The sequence below is a fragment of the Electrophorus electricus genome, chromosome 11, assembly GCF_013358815.1.
Source record: "Electrophorus electricus isolate fEleEle1 chromosome 11, fEleEle1.pri, whole genome shotgun sequence".
Lineage (NCBI taxonomy): Eukaryota > Metazoa > Chordata > Actinopteri > Gymnotiformes > Gymnotidae > Electrophorus > Electrophorus electricus.
This window is the reverse complement of record NC_049545.1, coordinates 12,830,551-12,839,327: the sequence shown is the minus strand read 5'-3', so window position 1 is coordinate 12,839,327 and position 8,777 is coordinate 12,830,551.

The window sequence follows — 8,777 nt, the reverse complement described above, 5'->3', positions numbered from 1 at the left end:
AGAAGCGTAGTAAGTGAAACCCGAGCGGCTCTGGCTGGCACTGGGCTAACCTTCAGCGCGGCTAAGCCCCGCCACATTAGCATCGAGCCCGTTATCCAAATATTCCGAACAAGCGACTAATGTCGAATGTTTTTCTCCATATTTGCACCTGTTCCTTATTTTCAACTTACTATACGCGCAGTGGCGTGTAAGAAGAGTGGGCGGTAGTCGTGTAGTGTTACAGCTTGCTGTCTCCCGTTGCCGTGCTCCTTTCTTGGTTTACTCCGGCGTTTTGCCCCGCTCTGAGGATGGCCGTTCACAGTTCTTGGCTTGAATTCCTAAGCGGAATAGAGGAATGGTTGGCTGACAGCAGTTTCAGCCATAAAAAAGTCCCAAATGGTACTTGTTAATGGAAATGTAGCTGACGCTTTGTGTATGCAACTGATTCTGTGCTGGATATTTATAGATGTATCCATTGTCCAAATAAAATGTTTGCACATCCACTCACTAGAGCATTTAAGACAAATACATATGCACTGTTCCTGTAAAACACACCCATAACTAAATCCTGCCCACTTTTGATAGCCCTGTGATATAGAGTTCACGTGCCTGGGTTCATGCTTGTTCAAATAATACATGAGGATTTGACCCAATGATTGCATTTGATCCTCACCACTCTGTTACTGTGTGCATGTCATCTGTTGTAAATGTGCATATGTTTTGGGGCAGTAGATCACCACGGTCTAGTGAGCGAGTTTGTTTCACGGTGAGGAGACAGAAACGCCTCGGCTCTCCACGCTCGTGTTTACCAGGCAGCGTGTGTGCATAAGAACATCTGTACAGTGTTGTAGGGCTGCATCGACGGCTGTATGGTCATGCGGGCTCTTCATAAACGGGCATGCTATTTCAATCCTTGCGTGCTGGATAGAGCATCTCTCCTCCCGTTCTCCATGGGTTCTCCCTAATGCTCCCCTTGCCCTAATCGTCTGCGCCTCCCCAGCTGTGCCACATCCATCTCCGTCCCCTCTGCCTGTAGTGCATGCGGGCCCCGCCTCCTCCCACTTTGGGCTCGGGGTCTGACCTCTCGTTCATCGACTCTGCGGCATAGGCGTCATTAGATGCCACGGCTTGCCATGCAGCACCTTTGCTGGGCAGTTTGGGAAGGAAATCTCCAGGTTGAGTTAGCTCCCGAGCCAGTGCTACCCAAACGATCGCCCAGATCTGTGCCAGCAGGTTAGGGGTTCACTAGAGTTCACCCACTCAGGGAGCAGTATTCAAGAACAGTGATGCCTCTGTACTGTACGCAAAATCTTTGTGTACCTAATAGTTTCCTTTTTTCTAAAGATCCATATGTGGGATCCACATAATAGCCCCACTTGTAGCTATATCACATATGGGAAAGTCACAATTCATCTGGAGCTGTCTCATTTTAGGAGAGGCTTAGATTGTGTGCGTGTGTGCGGTTTTGTGTTTGATGATGGCTGACTGTGCGTCCAGGGCCCCTATGGTCCATGGCGCCTCTGCCTGCCATAGTTGAGCTTCCACAGCAGGGTGCCCTCATCATATGTTCTCCCAGAGAGAGAGAGAGAGACTCGGGACTGTGTACTGGGCACAGCTGGCTGGTTGGGATGGTGGGACTGTGGGAGTGCAGGAGGAGGGGCTTCATGCTAGGTGCCTTGATGGCTCACACCGCGGTGGCTTAGTCTGATCTCCGCTGCACACTGTGGCCAGATGTGCAGAGGATGAATCCTGGCGTCAGACTGCAGCAAACGACAGGGGTCAGATAATGGTCGAATTCAACCCTGATGCTGCAGTCAATCACATGGTGGCAGAGGGCCAGTTTAAGGCCAGCAAGTGAAACATTTAACCCAGTAAACATGCATTAGGCACATAGTAATCAAGAGTACAATCGTGTAAAACTGTTAGAAAGATCTTATGAGGGAAACATGCCAAGGGCTGGTTCTTGTTCTAGAGTGCATAGCACATTGGAAAAGGGAAAGTTTGCCATGCGGCAGGGTCAGTGAGGAAACTTCATAAAGGAAATACCTCTATTTAGTTTCATATCTGTAGGAACAATCTGGGATATGGAATTGTGCGTATGTGTGTGTGTGTGTACTGATTTTAAGGTGGCTGACCTCACACACAGAGAATGAACGTCTTTATATCCACCCGGAATACGGAGACAGGGCCCCAGTAATCATTCTCTACCTTCACATATAAGCAGACCCCTTGAGAGTAATGAGGGCCCCTCTCTCCTTTTTCTGTGTGTGTCTGTGTGTGTGTCTGTGTGTGTGTGTGTGTCTGTGTGTCTGTGTATGTGTGTCTGTGTGTGTGTCTGTGTGTGTGTGTCTGTGTGTGTGTGTGTGTGTGCGCTTGTCCTTCCATCTTTTTAACCTGCATGTCAGCCTTCAGGTGTACCCTCTCTTGCTCTTACCCTGTTCTCCTGGACACCTGTGCAATGACAACAATGTCCTCCTTTCTCCAGCCTCTCTCTTTCTTTGTCTCTTTCGCTGCCCCCCCCCTTGTGTGTGTATATTCTGAGGGGCTCCATTGTAAGGCCCTACTCTCTGTGTCCACTGTGACACTGCAGATTCAGAGGATCGGGTTCCTTGCCCTGCTGCTCCCTACTCGCTGGTTCCCTATTTTGCGAGTCTCCTGGGCACTGTGGCATAGCCGACACAGGCCAGTGATCCAGCGATCCTACAGCAGAAAGCACCTACCCGGAGGTCTGTTGCTGGCCAGATGGCTGTGTGTGGTTTCGATGTCCATGCCATGCTGTGAGCCCTCAGGAATTACACTTTACAATGAGAGCAGATGGTTGAAACGTTGAGCATTTGGGTTCATGAGAATTTCAAGGAGGGATCAACATATGCAATTGGAATATTTGCCTTTACTGTAAAACAGTGTTCAAATTGTTTTGTGAAATCTTACGAAGTAAACATCCCCAGTGATGATCTCTTCATTGTATATAGAATAATTTTCATGATTTTAACACTGTTAAGGCTATAGTTAAAATGCATTTACCTTTAAGGCAAGTGAAATGCAGCATTAGAAATTAGAAACCCCTTAAAATATTCCAGCACTGACACTCAAAAGCACATTTGTACAGTGTTCGGGTGTGATTTAAAATGTTAATTGGCCAAATGTCTGCTTTCAGAGTTATAAACGGCGCAAAATAACCTTTTACTATACTGTTTTTGAGTGCTCATGTTATTTTGTAAATATTAGGTATTTTAACAATTGCTACTTAAAAATCCATTTCATCAGCACGAAATATTACTTTTATCCCAAATTGTAAGATATGTCACTTGATAGGTCTTAATATAAATTTATAATCCCAGCTACATTAGCAGTTCTAAAGTTGAACGGTCACGAGGTGGACGCATGCGCGGAGAAGAGCGAGTTTTATTATGGGCAAATCCAAAGTCGCAGTGATTATAACAGCCCAGGGTCAATTTGCCAACATGTAGAGTCCGGGAATAAATGATGAACTACACGAATCAAAACACACGACGACAGAAGAGAAGCTGGCTAAAACAAAGCGGCTAGGATAAACACAGGGTAGGATTAACACATAGAGTAACGAGTAGACACGGAGGCTAGAAATAACACGAGCTATAACGAGGCATGTATCACAAAGAGCTGCTGGGATTAACACAAGGCTCAGAGCATGGAGCATGGAGCACAAACAAGCTCCGATTCACAATAATGAGCCACAAGACAGCGCAATCACAGGGATTAAATACATGAGCTCATGAGCCCAAACAAGACACAGGTGCAACGACACAAAGTAAAACGAAGACACGAGACAGGGAAGCCATGGAGACAGAGACGTGAGGAGGATGTCCACTCATGACAGCAGTGTTTTACTATATCTAAAAGTGATCTGAAAATGTTTCCCCCTGGTGTAGGTCATTTTGCATTGTGTCTAACTCTAAATTCTATTAAATGAACACTATAAACCTATTTAAATCACTCGAAATGCAGATTGTTTTTAGGTTTAGTGCTGGAACGTTTAATGTTTGGACACTCAATCTTGCTGTATGAAAAAACTCCTATTAACTGGAAGAAGGAAGCTTCCATTTGAAGAAACGTTTCCTTTCTCCTTGAGCTCCCCCAGATAATGACAGGCTTCTACAGATGTGCACAGTCTCTACTGCTCCTTGGGGTTTTGTAGGCTTCAGCGTGCATCCAACATTAAAATAAAGCAGCGTATGATGAGAACACAAACGTCTCTCAGCCTCTCAAGGTCAGGGGCAGTGTAGAAAGCACACTGGTATTGGTCCTTTTCTCTTTCTCTTGAAGACGCACTAGAACTAGAAGGGAGATTTACTGGAAGTGAAGTCTACATTTGTCAGTTTTTAAAAGAATGCATAAATGAGGTCAGTGCACGGTTGGACAGAATCGAGAGGTTTCTTTGGGTTTGGTACAAAGAATGTGGCTGTGTATGGATGGCACACGCCTTGACCACTCGCTACTGGCATATAGATAAAACAAGTAATTGGTGTGGTGGAGAGGAAGTGAGTCATGATTCAGAGGTGGTAAAATGTATTAGTTGAAGTGAAGAAATATGATGGGTGGTGCACAGAATGAGAAAATAAAGGAAGGAAGTGGACTCGGAATTGGTTCAGAGTAGCGGTTGAAAAAACAGCCGTATAAATTCAAAACGACAACAGCGATCAGTCACAAGGGCAAAGTTAGTTTTCAGGGAAGGATATGAGCTCATTTATCTGGTTATCTGAGGTTGTAAATGGAGAGGACCACCACCACTTCCATGATTAGGACTGTCAGACTCTCTTCTCTGCACTGTTTCAGAAGAGTGCAGGCAATAAGCGTGGGGCCGAGAGGTGAGGCAGCAGAGAGGACACGTCTATCCAATTTTCTGGCCCACTAGCAGGGTGGAGTGATACTGTGTGGAGATAAAGTGACCTGACCAGACCTCTTTAATAGACGCCGCTGATTGGAAACATCTGACTCCAGACCCAGCACACAGACACGCTGAAAACAGAATTCCTTTTTGCCATCCCTCGTTGCGTGGGTGTCGCTGATGTTCAGGCCAATCTCAGCAACACGCAGACAACTGCTTTGTGAGTAATCAGAGCTGGAGTTGCTGCAAGCCTAACAGGTTTGACAGCGAAAATGGATCAAACCTTAGGAGAAATGCAAGGGACCGTCTGTGCACCTGTGTCCCCCTGATTTTTGAGCCCAGTGAAGTGGAATGGTAATCTTGGCCATAACGTTTTATGGTCTGAGAGCATGAAGTCAAATTGCTGAACATCACCTCTCATAAGGTTCCTAATAAAACATTTACTGTTCACCTGTAGTTCACCCATCCAGCGAAGGTTTATCAGAGCCACAACCTCTGAGTGTAACACAGAGTACCATTTTACCATTTAGGTCTATTTGTGGGAAACCATAGGAAAGTCATATAGAGATGTGAGTGTACTATATTAATAGTATTTGTGCTTTTAACCACAGCAGAAACAAGACACAATATCTGCAAGATTTCTGTATTAACATAAAACACATGTTTACACTTTGATATAAAAATAAGGACTACCCATTAGCACCTCATGAGTAACACCAAACTGATAGCCCACCACCCAGATAGTGGCTGAGGGACGTATACACTGATAGCCCACCACCCAGATAGTGGCTGGTGCACACATTAAAGGGTTCACTTCGTGGTTACATTTAACACCTTTGTTATAAAAGGGTTTTTAAAAAATGGTTGTATTAGAAAGAGAAGGGAACGTCTCTCAAAAAAGGGAATGAGAAGGTTTCTCTCAGAAAACAGGGTTAAGAGGAAAACAAAATGAACTTTAGGATGGGGCTAGCACTAGTACAGTTACAACTAGATCTACAGGTTTGAATATTTAAAAAACTCAAATACATTAAATATTATAAATTGATATTACATATTTCCTTTTAGCAATACAAATCAAGTAGTAAGACAAGTGGAAAGAATCGTAGTTAATCTCTTATTCAGGTTCAGATGGAAATAATGCTATTTTCGACCTTTTTATGTGCCATATAACTTATGGCTCTGTCCCCCTCCTGCCAAGCCCCAGAGGAGAAGAACTTTTTAGAAATCACAGCTGTGATGATGTGCAACACAGCCAGACTCCCTTTATTTACAGTGACGAAACACAGCTTTAAAATATTTAGAATATAGTGCGATGTCAAACCAGAAGCCAACTTTTTAAACAATCAGCAATCACACAGAACAGCCAACTAGTTCCATAAATTAACTAGTAACTTTGGTTGATGTCTTTTCCCTGGGCAAGATGGGGCTAGAGCTGTTCTGCCTGGACATTGTTTGTCAAAGCATTTCACCATGAAGCTATGCTGGGAACTCAAATGGCAATAACAGTAAAAAGTAACAATAATGATTAATTCCAAGATGGTTTTCAGTTTAAGTGAATTGGCAATGGAATGCTATACACTCTATGTGTGGACACGTAAAAATAAATCAAATTGCAACGGTGAAGTGGATATGGAATCGTGACGCTTTAATGTCTGAAATATAAGAGTGCATAATAATGAATAAGATGACATTTATGGAGATAGTATTAGATCACAGGAGTAATACGCACTGAAAGTAAATACAATCTAAAACTAAATAAAATTCGTCATAGGCAGTTAAGTTTGTAAAGTGTGCTCCAGCATCTCACTAAAATAGCAAAACATCCGTGTACTGCATTTGAAACTTGATTGGCGTGTCTTTCATTACTGCCTTTGGGTGATGCGCTGTCTTACAGTAACGAGTAAACCCCCACGAATTTAATGAATACCTATCGAGCAGCTACCTACGGTGTATAATTAACGCCCACGGAAAACGGAACGCAAAAGGATTAACCCCTTATTAGGTCGCTGCGATATATGCCTGTCACAAATAGCGTGAGTCAGGCTAAGAATCCCGCCGCTGCACATAATCCTTCGGTCTCAGCCCCGTGACCCCCTCCGAGCTCAATTCACATGTAAACGTAGCGCTGCATTTAAATGGCAAACCCAAGGCTCCGCACACATTTTTGAGAACACAAGAAGTGTATTCCATTGTTTAGTGAAAACCCCCCTAAGAAAATTAACTTCTTAAATGGGATTAATGCTTGTTAGGTCCCCCGGGGCGATCTCGGTCTCCACCCCACGGAGCTGCCCGCCCTGAGCGGAGCAATGCAAATGACCCCCGCGCTCTCGTACAGAATCGGAAATATTAAAGTAACCATTTAACCATTGAAAGGAACTGATTAGGAAAATGCCATTTCCGAGCACGACACTCTGTCATTTTCGTTTGTGCTGCCGTCGTAAATGGGTAACTGATAAACCTTTGGGGAACTAACGTTTAAACAGAAGATTAAATTTGCCTCACATGTCAATAGATTTATATCAACAAATTAAAAAAAAGAACAGTGAGTTGTTCTAATGAAAGATGTTAATACCGTTAATATCTTATGGTCATGTGCATCATGCCATTAACAAAACTAACATTTTTGCATGGTGATTGATGAACAAATTAACATTCACCATAGCACCGTATGCTATTATTATTATTATTATTATTATTATTATTATTATTATTATTATTATTATTATTATTATTATTATTATTATTATTATTATTATATCTAGTGTCCAGAAGATGGAGCTAAAGCGGTAGGTTATCTTTAATTAATTACAGCAAGTTATTGGGCATTTTATATTATTGGGCATTTTATATTATTATTTTGTCAGTTACGATATTTCTTTTGGCGTATTACTTAAAATTAATTTTCGCGTGTGTAAGCTGCATATAACTACATACATTTCCCGTATAAGTGTTTGCTAATAACAGTATACCATTAAGAAATATTAAAACATAGCGGTGAAAATAGACTAGCCAGATATTTAAAGCCATTGGATATTTCGAATTATTTTAACTTCCAAAAAGAGTTTTACACGTCACATTTAAACTAACATTACCTGACTTAACTATCTTAATTAGTGCTAAAAAATAAGAAAGGGAGCACGTGCCCGCATTGACCACCGCCCCTGCGGGCTGTCTTAAAGGTCGCTCCCCTGCTGAGCTGCCGTTCTTTCCCCATTTTCCAGGTTGATTGTATTTGTTAATTAGCTGCTAACAGCATGGTAATGCGACCTTGATCGATAGCCGTGTAACTGGCATTCAGCCTTACGCCAGATCTTTTCTGTTCGGTCTTTTGCCAATTTTATAAACCAAAAGAGCGACTTGGTCTCCTGCTCCCTTTTAAAAGACAAACAGGAACAATGTGTAGGCAAAGCTTTATGAAAAAAAGAACGGACAATTTGCCAAGAAGTTTGAAAACTATGACTTCAACTAGTCTGTTTTTATTTTATTTTTCAGTTAGTTTCCAGTAGACACAGACTACTCATGAAGATTATTTTTAAAATGTTGCTTGTGAGTACTTCACCAGCGGAATGCGTTATTCCGTCAAACAAAGCGTAAGCCTACAAATGCTATTATTTATTTATTTCTCCCCTTTCCTCGTGCCTGTTTTTAATTTAAACTGTTACTTCTCCGACCCCAGAGACATAATTATACACGTTTTTTTTTCTTTCCAAAAAGGCCAAATGGCTTGCAAAAAGTCTGTCCATAGCGGAATAGACTGCGTTATCAATTTGGAATAGCGGCCAGAAGTCTAATGCGGTCCAAACTAGACGAAATAGTTGCTTGAAACATTTCAGTATTGGTTTAACGTTAGAAGAATTGATTATATCACGGTCTGTTATGGTGTACATTCGTAGTATTTAAAAGCAATATTTAATTGTATTATTTTAATAGC